We start from the raw sequence: 13,913 nt of genomic DNA, 5'->3' as shown, positions 1-13,913 counted from the left end.
CAGAGGTCAAACGTTTTCTGTAAGTCTTCACAAGGTTGCCACACACTGTTGTTGGTATGTTGGCCCATTCCTCCATGCAGATCTCCTCTAGAGCAGTGATGTTTTTGGCTTTTCGCTTGGCAACACGGACTTTCAACTCCCTCCAAAGGTTTTCTATAGGGTTGAGATCTGGAGACTGGCTAGGCCACTCCAGGACCTTGAAATGCTTCTTACGAAGCCACTCCTTCGTTGCCCTGGCGGTGTGCTTTGGATCATTGTCATGTTGAAAGACCCAGCCACGTTTCATCTTCAATGCCCTTGCTGATGGAAGGAGGTTTGCACTCAAAATCTCACGATACATGGCCCCATTCATTCTTTCATGTACCCGGATCAGTCGTCCTGGCCCCTTTGCAGAGAAACAGCCCCAAAGCATGATGTTTCCACCACCATGCTTTACAGTAGGTATGGTGTTTGATGGATGCAACTCAGTATTCTTTTTACTCCAAACACGACAAGTTGTGTTTCTACCAAACAGTTCCAGTTTGGTTTCATCAGACCATAGGACATTCTCCCAAAACTCCTCTGGATCATCCAAATGCTCTCTAGCAAACTTCAGACGGGCCCGGACATGTACAGGCTTAAGCAGTGGGACACGTCTGGCACTGCAGGATCTGAGTCCATGGTGGCGTAGTGTGTTACTTATGGTAGGCCTTGTTACATTGGTCCCAGCTCTCTGCAGTTCATTCACTAGGTCCCCCCGCGTGGTTCTGGGATTTTTGCTCACCGTTCTTGTGATCATTCTGACCCCACGGGGTGGGATTTTGCGTGGAGCACCAGATCGAGGGAGATTATCAGTGGTCTTGTATGTCTTCCATTTTCTAATTATTGCTCCCACAGTTGATTTCTTCACTCCAAGCTGGTTGGCTATTGCAGATTCAGTCTTCCCAGCCTGGTGCAGGGCTACAATTTTGTTTCTGGTGTCCTTTGACAGCTCTTTGGTCTTCACCATAGTGGAGTTTGGAGTCAGACTGTTTGAGGGTGTGTACAGGTGTCTTTTTATACTGATAACAAGTTTAAACATGTGCCATTACTACAGGTAATGAGTGGAGGAAAGAGGAGACTCTTAAAGAAGAAGTTACAGGTTGTCACGCCGTGCTCACCTGGGGGCGGGACCTCGGTCCCGACGTCATCTCTTCCGGAGCTGCGGTCACTCTGGGGGTCCCGTAGGGTGCGCACGCGCAGCTCTCGTCCCCGGGCCTCCTCCTACATGTCACGTTTGCGCTTGCGCGCTCCTGTCAGTGCTGTATAGGGCTCGGTCCTCTCTATGGTAATGGAGGACCTGACCCGGAACCTGTAGTGGTCATGTGCTTTCTGGCTAGGTCCTGACCCGGAACCAGTAGTAGTCATGTGCTATATCAGACGACCTCCCCCTAGGGGAGGTGCCTGATTATTGTTGTGCTTCCTGGCTTGGTCTGCCGTGTCCCTGCCTGGCTGTGCGCTGTACTCAGGTCCTCTGCCTTGCACTCTGTTGTGCCTCTTGGCACACGCTCTGAATCTGCACTCTGCTTTGTACTTGGTTGTGCCTCCTGGCACACGCTCTGACCCTGTGTTCTGTCTCGTACTCGGTTGTGCCTCCTGGCACATGCTCTGACACTGTACTCTGTCTCATACTCGGTTGTGCCTCCTGGCACACGCTCTTACCCTGTACTCTGTCTTATACTCAGTCGTGCCTCCTGGCACACACTCTGATTCCGTGCTCTGTCTTATACTCAGTTGTGCCTCCAGGCACACACTCTGATCCTGTACTCAGTCTCTTACTCTGTTACACCTCCTGGCACACCTGCTGCCTGACTCAGTGCTCTGACGTGCTCCTTGCACGCTTCCTGCTTCACTCACACCCGGACGAACGAAGTCTCTGTATACCACGTGTTCCCGTGTCCACACTTTACACATTCCTGCAGACACTCTCACCCACTCGTGTCTCCTGTGAGCCGGCCGCCTGGTGCCAGCAGTCGTGGTGCCTCACCCCCTGGGGCTTGCCCCTGACACTCCCTGTATAGGGGGTGGTCTTCACTAGGTCAGCTCGCCCTGGGAGGGTTGGTGTCACGACCCAGAGGGTCCACTCCAGGAGTCGTCACAGTATAATCAGGCCATGGACCCCGCTGGTGCCACCACCTCCATCCAAAAGGAACTGGTGTTCCTACGGGAGAGTCAGACCAGGATTATGGTCTTTTTGAAATCCATGGAGTCTCGTTTGTCGGCCATACAATCCGTTTCTGCCCAGTCCTCGGCCCCGCACCCGATGCCGCGCCTCGGCAAGCCACCCCGATATAGCGGGGACCCTAAGTTTTGTCGAGGATTTCTGAACCAATGCCGGTTACATTTTGAGCTTTTGCCGCAGCACTATCCCACTGAGCGCGCCCAAATTGCCTTTATTGTTTCACACTTAGAGGGGGAGGCATTAGCATGGGTGAACCCCCTCTGGGAGCGCAATGACCCACTCGTCTCTCGGCTTTCCACCTTTTTGGACACCTTCCGCAAGGTGTTCGACGAGCCGGGTCGGCTGGCCTCTATCACCGAGTCCCTCTTTAACCTCCATCAGGGTACGCTATCGGTAGTACAGTATGCCATCCGTTTTCGTATCTTGGCCTCCGAACTCGGTTGGAACAACGAGGCTCTCGTAGGGATCTTTTGGCGTGGCCTGTCCAGTCGGATCAAAGACGTACTGGCAGGTCGGGATACTCCCACCTCTTTAGAGGGTCTGATCTCACTGGCGACACGCATCGACCTGCGGTTTCAGGAACGTGCCCGTGAATTAGCCAGAGAGAGGAGCTCCTCTCACCTCCTCCGTTCCTGCTCCAAGAAGCCGGGAAACTTCTCCGCCTAGGGTTGATAGGAGAGGCCTCCCTAGGTGTACGTGATTCCTCTCCTCCCCTGCTCGTGTCCGTATTATTGAATTTCGGTGCCAAGCGTTATTCTGAGGAGGCTTTCCTGGATTCTGGCGCGGAGGGGAATTTTATCACACTTGAGGCGGTTAAAAAATACCGGATTCCTGTCAGATCCCTGGAGACTCCTCGGTCGATTGTTTCGGTCAATAGTACGTCCATGCTGGAGTCCGTTACCCAGGCCACCGAAGAGATCGAGCTGCAGATCGGAGCCCTGCACCTGGAGAAGATCTCCTTCCTCGTCTTGTCCACCATGTCTCACGCACTTCTTCTAGGCCTCCCTTGGCTACGGACTCATGAGCCAACCCTGGACTGGCGGTCATGCGAGATACTCCGGTGGGGACCGTTCTGTCAGGAGAAGTGCCTGTTGCCCGTCCGTCTGATGAACTCTGCCGGTCCATCCCCGGCACCTACAGGTCTGCCGTCGGCTTACTGGTCCTTTGCAGATGTCTTCGACAAGAAGGAGGCCGAGACTCTGCCCCCCCATCGGCCATATGACTGTCCGATTGACCTCATTCCTGGTTCTACGCCACCCAGGGGTAGGATATACCCGCTATCCCCTGCTGAGACCCAAGCTATGTCTGACTATATCCAGGAGAACCTTGCTAGAGGTTTCATCCGTAAGTCCTCCTCGCCCGCGGGAGCGGGATTTTTCTTTGTAAAAAAGAAGGACGGCTCCCTCCGTCCTTGCATAGACTACCGAGGCCTGAACAATATCACGGTCAAGAACAAGTACCCATTGCCATTGATCCCGGAGCTCTTTGACCGACTTAGAGGAGCTCGAATTTTCACCAAACTGGATCTTCGTGGGGCCTACAACTTGATCCGCATTCGTTCCGGGGATGAGTGGAAGACCGCCTTTAACACCAGAGACGGTCACTACGAGTACTTGGTCATGCCCTTCGGCCTCTGCAATGCCCCAGCAGTTTTCCAGGAGTTCGTGATGACGTCTTCCGGGATATGCTGTACTCCTGCGTGGTAGTCTATCTGGATGACATCCTCGTTTTTTCTCCAGACCTCTCCGCCCACAGAAAGAACGTGCGTCAAGTCCTCTAGCGCCTGAGGGAGAACCGCCTTTATGCCAAGCTCGAGAAATGTGCCTTCGAGCAAACGTCCCTGCCATTCTTGGGGTACATTATCTCAGAATCAGGTCTATGCATGGATCCGGCAAAAGTGTCCGCCGTCCTCGATTGGCCACAGCCCCATGGGGTGAAGGCAATCCAACGTTTCCTTGGTTTTGCGAACTACTACCGACAGTTCGTTCCTCATTTTTCCTCGTTGGTTCGCCCCATCTCGTCCCTTATCTGCAAGGGAGCTAACCCAAAGGCTTGGCCCTCTGAGGCTGAAGAGGCCTTCCAGTCGTTGAAACAAGCCTTCGCCGCTGCTCCGGCGCTTCACCGACCTGAGGTTAGTAGACCTTTCACTCTCGAGGTAGACGCATCCTCTACTGGGGCTGGCGCAGTCCTTCTGCAGAAATCCTCTTCTGGACGTTTTGTCACCTGTGGCTTCTTTTCTAAAGTATTTTCCTCCACTGAGCAGAACTACTCCATTGGCGACAAAGAGCTATTGGCCATTAAGTTGGCCTTGGAGGAGTGGAGGTACTTACTGGAGGGTGCCATACATCCATTCAAGATCTTCACAGACCATAAGAACCTGGCGTACATCCAGTCCGCACAGAGGCTCAATCCTCGGCAAGCCAGGTGGTCCCTATTCTTCGCCCGCTTTGACTTTGAGCTACATTTTCGGCCCGGTGATAAGAACGTTAGAGCGGATGCGTTGTCAAGATCATTCCTGTCGTCTGATGCAGAGGAAGAACCCTCTCATATCATTGATTTATCCAAAGTAATTACTGTGGCTCCTGTCAAGTTAACCACGTTACCTCCGGGAAGAACCTTTGTGGCTGAGAATAACCGAAAACGAGTGCTAAATTGGGGACATTCGTCCAAGATTGTCGGCCACGTTGGTGTCAAAAAGACTTTGGACTTAATCTCTCGCCATTATTGGTGGCCTTCACTCTCCCAGGATGTTAAAGACTTTGTAGCATCTTGCCCGTCCTGTGCCCAGAACAAGATACCCAGACAACCACCCTCCGGTCTTCTGTTCCCGCTTCCCATTCCGTCGGCTCCATGGCAGCACATAGCCATGGATTTCATTACTGATCTGCCTTGTTCTTCCGGTTGTACTGTGGTCTTGGTGGTTGTAGACCGATTTTCAAAGATGGCTCACTTCATTCCTCTTCCCGGACTACCCTCTGCTCCTGACTTGGCGAAGATCTTCATTTCCCATATCTTCAGGATTCACGGCTTCCCCCAGCACATCGTGTCGGATAGAGGGGTCCAATTCACCTCCCGGTTCTGGAGAGCTCTATGCGGACTCATGAAAGTGTCATTGGATTTCTCTTCCGCCTATCACCCCCAAACCAATGGGCAGGTGGAACGTACCAACCAGATCCTTACATCCTATCTCCGGCATTTTTCTAATGCTCATCAGAATGACTGGGTCGGTCTACTTCCTTGGGCTGAGTTTGCCTACAATAATCACTCCAGTGAATCGTCTACCAAGTCTCCTTTCTTCATCGTCTTTGGACAGCATCCCCATGTGCCTCTACCGGTACTTCCTGTCTCGGGGGTACCTGCTGCCGATTCTCAGTCTGTGGAGTTCTCCAGGGTATGGCAGGAGACCAAAACCGCTCTCGAGAAAGCACGGGACAGAATGAAATTACACGCTGACAAGAGGCGCCTGGACGTTCCTCCATTTCTCCCTGGTGACAAGGTGTGGCTCTCCACCAAATACGTCCGCCTTAAGATACCATCTTACAAACTGGGTCCCCGTTACATTGGTCCTTTTGAGGTCCTCAGGCGGATTAATGATGTTGCTTACAAATTGAAGCTGCCTCCTTCACTCCGTATTCCCAATTCCTTCCATGTGTCTCTCCTAAAACCTGTGGTTCTTAACCGATTTCATCCTTCTCCAGGCCACACACCCCAGCCTGTTGGCTTGGGGGATGAGTTTGAGGTGAATGACATTTTGGCCATGAAGAAGGTAAGAGGGAGAACCATGTTCCTGGTCGATTGGAAGGGTTTTGGCCCCGAGGAGAGGTCATGGGAACCCAGTGAGAATATCCACGCACCCCAGATTTTGTCTAAGTTCCTCTCCAGTTGTAGAAAGAGGGGGCGTAAAGGGGGATACTGTCACGCCGTGCTCACCTGGGGGAGGGACCTCGGTCCCGACGTCATCTCTTCCGGAGCTGCGGTCACTCCGGGGGTCCCGTAGGGTGCGCACGCGCAGCTCTCGTCCCCGGGCCTCCTCCTACATGTCACATTTGCGCTTGCGCGCTCCTGTCAGTGCTGTATAGGGCTCGGTCCTCTCTATGGTAATGGAGGACCTGACCCGGAACCTGTAGTGGTCATGTGCTTTCTGGCTAGGTCCTGACCCGGAACCAGTAGTAGTCATGTGCTATATCAGACGACCTCCCCCTAGGGGAGGTGCCTGATTATTGTTGTGCTTCCTGGCTTGGTCTGCCGTGTCCCTGCCTGGCTGTGCGCTGTACTCAGGTCCTCTGCCTTGCACTCTGTTGTGCCTCTTGGCACATGCTCTGAATCTGCACTCTGCTTTGTACTTGGTTGTGCCTCCTGGCACACGCTCTGACCCTGTGTTCTGTCTCATACTCGGTTGTGCCTCCTGGCACATGCTCTGACACTGTACTCTGTCTCATACTCGGTTGTGCCTCCTGGCACACGCTCTTACCCTGTACTCTGTCTTATACTCAGTCGTGCCTCCTGGCACACACTCTGATTCCGTGCTCTGTCTTATACTCAGTTGTGCCTCCGGGCACACACTCTGATCCTGTACTCAGTCTCTTACTCTGTTACACCTCCTGGCACACCTGCTGCCTGACTCAGTGCTCTGACGTGCTCCTTGCACGCTTCCTGCTTCACTCACACCCGGACGAACGAAGTCTCTGTATACCACGTGTTCCCGTGTCCACACTTTACACGTTCCTGCAGACACTCTCACCCACTCGTGTCTCCTGTGAGCCGGCCGCCTGGTGCCAGCAGTCGTGGTGCCTCACCCCCTGGGGCTTGCCCCTGACACTCCCTGTATAGGGGGTGGTCTTCACTAGGTCAGCTCGCCCTGGGAGGGTTGGTGTCACGACCCAGAGGGTCCACTCCAGGAGTCGTCACACAGGTCTGTGAGAGCCAGAAATCTTGATTGCTTGTTTCTGACCAAATACTTATTTTCCACCATAATATGCAAATAAAATGAAAAAAAAACAGACAATGTGATTTTCTGGATTTTTTTTTCTCAGTTTGTCTCCCATAGTTGAGGTCTACCTATGATGTAAATTACAGACGCCTCTCATCTTTTTAAGTGGTGGAACTTGCACTATTGCTGACTGACTAAATACTTTTTTTCCCCTCTGTATCATGTTTTTCACAGATGCCACAAGTTCCCTATTTGACCTACGGTGCTGCACTCATGTCCATGTTTTCCCAGCAGCACAGATGACAAGGGCCAACACAAGTCTATGGGTCCGTGTGCTGTCCATGTGCTGTAAGTGTGCCGTCCCTGTTAACAAGGAAAGAATTTTGCTTAGGGCCCCAATTTGTCTAAAACCAGCCGTGACCCTAAGCACACAGCTAAAATAACAAAGAAGTGGCTTCAGAACAACTCTGTGACCATTCTTCACTGGCCCAGCCAGAGCCCTGACCTAAACCCAATTAAGCATCTCTGGAGAGACCTGAAAATGGCTGTCTACCAACGTTCACCATCCAAACTGACGGAACTGGAGAGGATCTGCAAGGAAGAATGGCAGAGGATCCCCAAATCCAGGTGTGAAAAACTTGTATCATTCCCAAGAAGACACATGGCTATACTAGCTCAAAAGGTGCTTCTACTCAATACTGAGCAAAGGGTCTGAATACTTATGACCATGTGATATTTCAGTTTTTTTCTTTAATAAATTTGCAAAAATGTCTACATTTTTGTTTTTTTCAGTCAAGATGGGGTGCAGAGTGTACATTAATGAGAAAAAATGAACTTTTTTGATTTTACCAAATAGCTGCAATGAATCAAAGAATGAAAAATTTAAAGGGTTCTGAATACTTTCCGTACCCACTGTATGTGTGAGGAAACTCAATATCCATCCTCCGATCTGCTATTATGTCTGCCATGATGCTCCTCACGTCTTCGATATCTTCGCCCACGCCAATATTCTACAACTTTCCTAAACACATCCCTTTTTTGGGGAGGGTAATAAATCTAGAAAAAAAGTCATTATATTAACAAAAAAAGTAGCTGAAAAACTATCTAATAAAGGCTGGTATTTTCTGCTCAAATTCCTTAAATGTACCCCCTACCCCCATAGTCGACGCTGCAATGCAGATCCTCTGGGATGGTGTTAGAGATGGTGAAGCTCTCTACGGGCAGAGCTGTGTGCCAGGGCAGTTAAGGTGGTAACAGGTGAGTTGGTGACTGATGATGGTGCGTGTGGTGCAGGGCAGGCGAGACGCTAATGAAACGAGGACCACAGTTGGGTGCAGTTTCAGGGTTTTTACTAACAATTCTTGTACACATGGTGAGCCGCTTGGTACTGTGTCGTCCGGGGAAGGGCTCCAGCCAACTTCCAGGTAGATTTGGAACACCTTTTCAAGACTCCTCTTTATGTTCACCTTTCTAGGTCGTGTCTCTGCACTGATCTCTCCTTTCCCTCCTGCCCTGCGCCTTCAAAATCAGTGTCCCCTAGCCAGCAGCCGCGGACCTTGTCCGGTGACGTTCTCAGTGTCCCCTTGCTCCTATTTTGGCTGCCTCTTTTAAGGAATAATTGTGGCTGCGCTGAGGCACCTACAGTTACCTCAACCTCCGGCTTGCTAGTCGAGCCTCGTTTGTTGTTCTCCACTAGGCTTAGGGGCCGGTTCCCCTACTGTGGCCTGGTCCTTCCACATCTGGATACGGGCCCCATGGGTGGCTTATCGCACTACTAGTGCCCCTAGGACCCCTTCTATTCTCCTAGGAGCTTCCTTCCAGATGTTTCGCCTCACTCCTTTTCTCTCCCCACATCAGTGGGGAGTGGGGATAACATGAAGAGGCTCCTCCGCTGTCCTGTTACGAACTGACTGGATCTTTCCAGAACAATCTTTTTTTACCTCACACTAACTCATCCGACCAACTGTCACTGATTGGATGTCCTTAATCACACCACTTCTTAAGCTCCTCCCCTTCTACCTACCTTCCCCACTAACTCCCCAACACCTTCTCCTGGCCAGTCTGGTGTGTGTTGGGTGTAAGTGTTAGGAGTCCTGGGTGGTGCTCCCTCCTTACCTGAGGGTGGGATAAAAAACCTCTGGATGAGGTACAGTACCTCTGTGGTGACTGGACCCTCAGGGGCGCCACACCTGCACCTGCCGCGCCAGTCTGTATATCAGCCGAACCTACCTGTACCTGCCGTTCCAGTCTGTATATCACCCAGAACCATCTGCACCTTCCGTGCAAATCTGTATATCAGTCGGACCTGCCTGCACCTGCCATAGCAGTCTGTGTATCAGCCGTATTCTCCTACTGAGCCGTTTCAGCTACTTGTCCCTTGGGGATCAGCTGCCGTGTGTCTTTGGTCTGTCCTAGAGTGGCACCTGGTGTTCATCGGGAGCCAAGCCTGACCCCACCATCAGGGGCTCTAGTGAAGAGTCAGGTACTCACCTAGTAACACCCCTCCAGGCTCTCTTTGGACCATGGCACAGAGGTTCCACCACTCTCATTACAATTTCTACCAAGTAATTATTTCCAATGTAATGGAAAATGGTTCAGAGAGAGATAGAACAGTGATGGGGGCTCTGATATCCTGTATAGAGACCAATATGTTTTTGGTTCCCTTTGAAGAAACCTTTATGTTTGGCATAAAAATTCCTATCTCTGAAATATAAAATACCTTCTTAGGAAAGTGGATGATATCTTGTACTGTGGCAATGAACTAAAAGAGAATATTCAACCTTTCACTATTTGAATAATGCTAATAACATGAATATGGTATTCACAAGCAAATGTAACAGTGTTTGCCTAGAATTTTTGTATGTATATGTAAAATTAGAGGGAGGCTGTCAAAGCTATGGAAAGCCTACTGCTATCAATCCACTTCTACTCTACATTACAGCAGTTTCCACCCTGACCATGCAAATAAAACCTGTCCCTTATGGCCAATTTTTTTGTTTCAAGGCTTATTCAGATGAGTGTATTTTAAGGACGTGTTCTATCTAAGGGTGTGTGCACACGCTGCGGATTCTGCTGCGGATCCGCAGCGGATTTGGCCACTGCGGATCCGCAGCAGTTTTTGCTGCCGTGTACAGTACCATTATTCCCTATGGGAAACGGACACCGCAGTGCAGACGCTGCGGAATTTTCTGCGCAGATTATCTTAGAAAAAAATTGACATTGTGGAGATCGTGAAACCGCAGGGCCAAACCGCAGAATAATCCACAGATAAACCACAGGTCTTTTGACCTGTGGATTTTGCAAAATCTGCGCGGATGAATCTGCAGACCAATCCGCAGCGTGTGCACGTACCCTAAGAATCGGACAGCACACTGAGCAATGTACAACAGGGCTGTTCAGATGACAGTTTTTTTTTTCAGAAGGACAGAGTGTCCATGTGAAAGCGATCGCAGCTTGCACCTATTCTCCTCCCTATATTGGCTGAGACTCATCCATTCAAGTCTATGGGTGCGTAAAAAAAGAAATCGGATTCCATGCAGAAAATCCTTCTGGCACCAAATTATTAACCTAAGAAAATGTTTTTGATCATTGTACATTTTAAAATGTTGATGTATCAATGGCGATAAAATATGGACACATGAATCACATATGGAAAACAATATGGATGAAAACCGTTCAAGTTTTTTGGAACAAAATCATATGCTCATCTGAACCTGCGCTAAGAAGAATATACAACTATATAAACACCTTTTCTAAACAAGCCCCAAAGTTAAAAGAGCAGCTCCAAACATAAAGCTATCCAAACAGTTTACTTAATGAGACCCTCAAAAAGGCAAAGGGAAAGAACAGATCTACTCTTCTAAAAAGAGAAAAAACACAAGTAAAATAATCGTCCTATGTTTTGTTTTTCCTTTTCACTACAGTTCTATGGCCTCACAAATTAAAAGCAATATATAAAAAAATTGGGATATGATAGAAAATGACAGTCCTAGGAGAAACAGCTAAAAAAAAGACTCATTGTGACTTTCAGGCATACAAAAAAAATCTTGCACAGCACGTTTCGCTCCCCAAAACATAACTGGATTAAAGGTTTAGCCCGAAGACAATTTCAAGGGTGCATCATGTAACGAATGTAAATATTTGGAAAATAAGACAGTTCCACATAAACATTACAGTTTATAAGGAACTCTATATTGAGCAGAATGATATTTGTAGTATACACAATAAAATAAACCTGCTTTTTTATACATATAAGAAAATCCATAATGTTAGGAGCGGCGGAACACACTAAATAAAAATGATAATAAAGTGCGTTCGCTGCTCGGGGTACACCGTGCAGTAGGTGTAACAACCGCTGCTGAGTGATGACAGAGGAGCAATATGGTGGTATAATGCGCACGGGTTCAAATTCACCCGTAGTGCACAGAGCGGGCTCTGTTCACACACAGAGATGCCGCAACAAAAACACAAAGAACACTGAACCTGTTAGTGTCACAGAGTTCAGTTAAAATGCACACACGGTATCTGGTCACAGGAGCAGGCCCTAAGACAGAGGAGCTGCGTCCCCTAGACCTACCGTGTGTGCGGCGTCGCTACTGCTGGCGCCAAGGGGGGCTGCAACTGCAGCGCGGCGTAGGACACTACCGCTCAACGACAAGGCTGGAAGGCAAGCGCTATGTCGGACGCTAGCGTAGCGGTGCGGTGTGCACAGTGGCTTAAGGCTTGCCACTGACTGGCGCAGACTACTAAACTAATTCCCTATCCACATGCGTAATATCAGAGGGAAGGGGTTTATGAGTCAGTCACCAGAGTCATACATCCGTCACCATTCACACATAGCAGTATAGTCTATACTAGCGCATGGCGGAATGGCCATGCGCGCTTTTTATAGCCTTGCGGGACCTTCCAGATCTCCGAGATGGACCAATGAGATCTGGAACAGGACCTGGGCATATGACTCCCGATCTCCAATGGGAGATTGTCTCGTGAGCATGCCCAGTAGGAGCACAGAGGGACTTAGTCTTTAGAGCGGTCTGCGGCAAAGTAATCTCCTCTGTAGTAGAAAGACAGCAGGAGACCGCAGAATGTGAGCCTCTGGATTCCTGCAGAGCAGACACAGAAACCTGACGCCTAACACATAAGGGGCATGCAGATATGCTTCGGAGTACATTTCAGATCTATTTAATCAGGGATCAGGTTATTTTTTATGGTATCCATCTAACAGATCTTTGGTCTCCCCCATTTCCTATAACCACTGACCATTCCTACTATCCTCTCCCTCTATAGTGAGTTAGCCCTCATCACATGTCCAAAATAGATCAGTTTCTGTCTGTGGATCTCGCCTTTCAGGGACATCTCTGGGTTTATATGTGTCACGGACGTGGCTTGTGGAACCACTGTGCCACGGACCGTGGAGAGCCTGGAGGGGCGTGACTAGGCGAGCTCCGGACTGTTCACTAGAGCCTCTGATGGTGAGGTTAGACTTGGCTCCTGATGCACGCCAGGTGACACTTCAGGACAGACCAACGATCCCACGGCAGCTGGACCCAGAAGGACAGACTGGATGGAGCAGCAGATAGAGCTTGAATCAGAGTGCAGCTGACCAAGTTCATATCCAAGTGCAGCAGGCTGGAATTACACTAGAAAATAGAAAATGTCTGCGCTGAATAAACCTCACAAATCCAAAATCCAAGGTTATAAAAAGGCACAATGTAAATTTGCAGATGTACTTTGGAGTCTCAATTAGTCAATATATGCAATAAAAACAAAATATTCAACAGACTTGTATATTCTGAGAAAAACCCAATGCCAGAAATCACACCAATTTAAACTATAAGGCGACAATATATGAAAAATAATTAAAACAAGTTTTTTTCAATAAAAAAAATCCTTAGGAAGGATTTGGTCCGTATCACTTGTTGAGCTCAGTCTGGTGACTTTCTTACGTCACAAAGGTCCTACAACTTCATTGCAGCCGGCGGCACCGTGCTGTGAAGAACGCCGGCGCACCGAGGGAGTGGCGTACAGTGAGTAATCTAGAGACTGTCACCGGCCGGGACAGTTCTCTCAATATCTTATCGCTGGACTAAATGTACTCTTATATTTTTTTAGATATTGCATGTGCTTTACATAGCATTTGATTATAATTGCAGCGACGGAGCTCTGATAACACGAGCTCCCATACAATCGCTACACTCTGTATCAAAGCTGAATGTATCAAAGCTATACACAGATATCCCCTTGAAGTGTCTCTAATATTTCCATGTCTATTGTACATGTTTTGATTTTTTATTGAAAAAAACTTGCTTTAATTATTTTTCATATATTGTCGCCTTATAGTTTAAATTGGTGTGATTTCTGGGATTGGGTTTTTCTCAGAATATACAAGTCCGTTGAATATTTTGTTTTTATTGCATATATTGACTAATTGAGACTCCAAAGTACATCTGCAAATTTACATTGTGCCTTTCTATAACCTTGGATTTTGGATTTGTGAGGTTTATTCAGCGCAGACATTTTCTATATTATTTGCATGGTAATCAACGACCTAGTGGTGTGTGGTTTTGGCTTGCAGCGGATATCCCCTTTTATAGTACTAGCGCTCCCAATATATTTACATTTATTGGAATTACACTAGATTGCAGCAAGCAGGATTTGTTCTTAGAGCACGGCAAACAGGACTTGCACTGATATGTGACCTTTCACAACATAGACTGTATACAGGAAGGTTGCTCAGGCACCTCCCCAGCCCCCATTGGCTGGGAAGGAAATAGCAAATGCATG

The sequence above is a fragment of the Dendrobates tinctorius genome, unplaced genomic scaffold (genome assembly GCF_039654945.1).
Source record: "Dendrobates tinctorius isolate UK_male_01 unplaced genomic scaffold, ASM3965494v1 ptg000018l, whole genome shotgun sequence".
Lineage (NCBI taxonomy): Eukaryota > Metazoa > Chordata > Amphibia > Anura > Dendrobatidae > Dendrobates > Dendrobates tinctorius.
The sequence above is the reverse complement of the archived record's forward strand: the minus strand, read 5'-3'. Positions refer to the sequence as shown.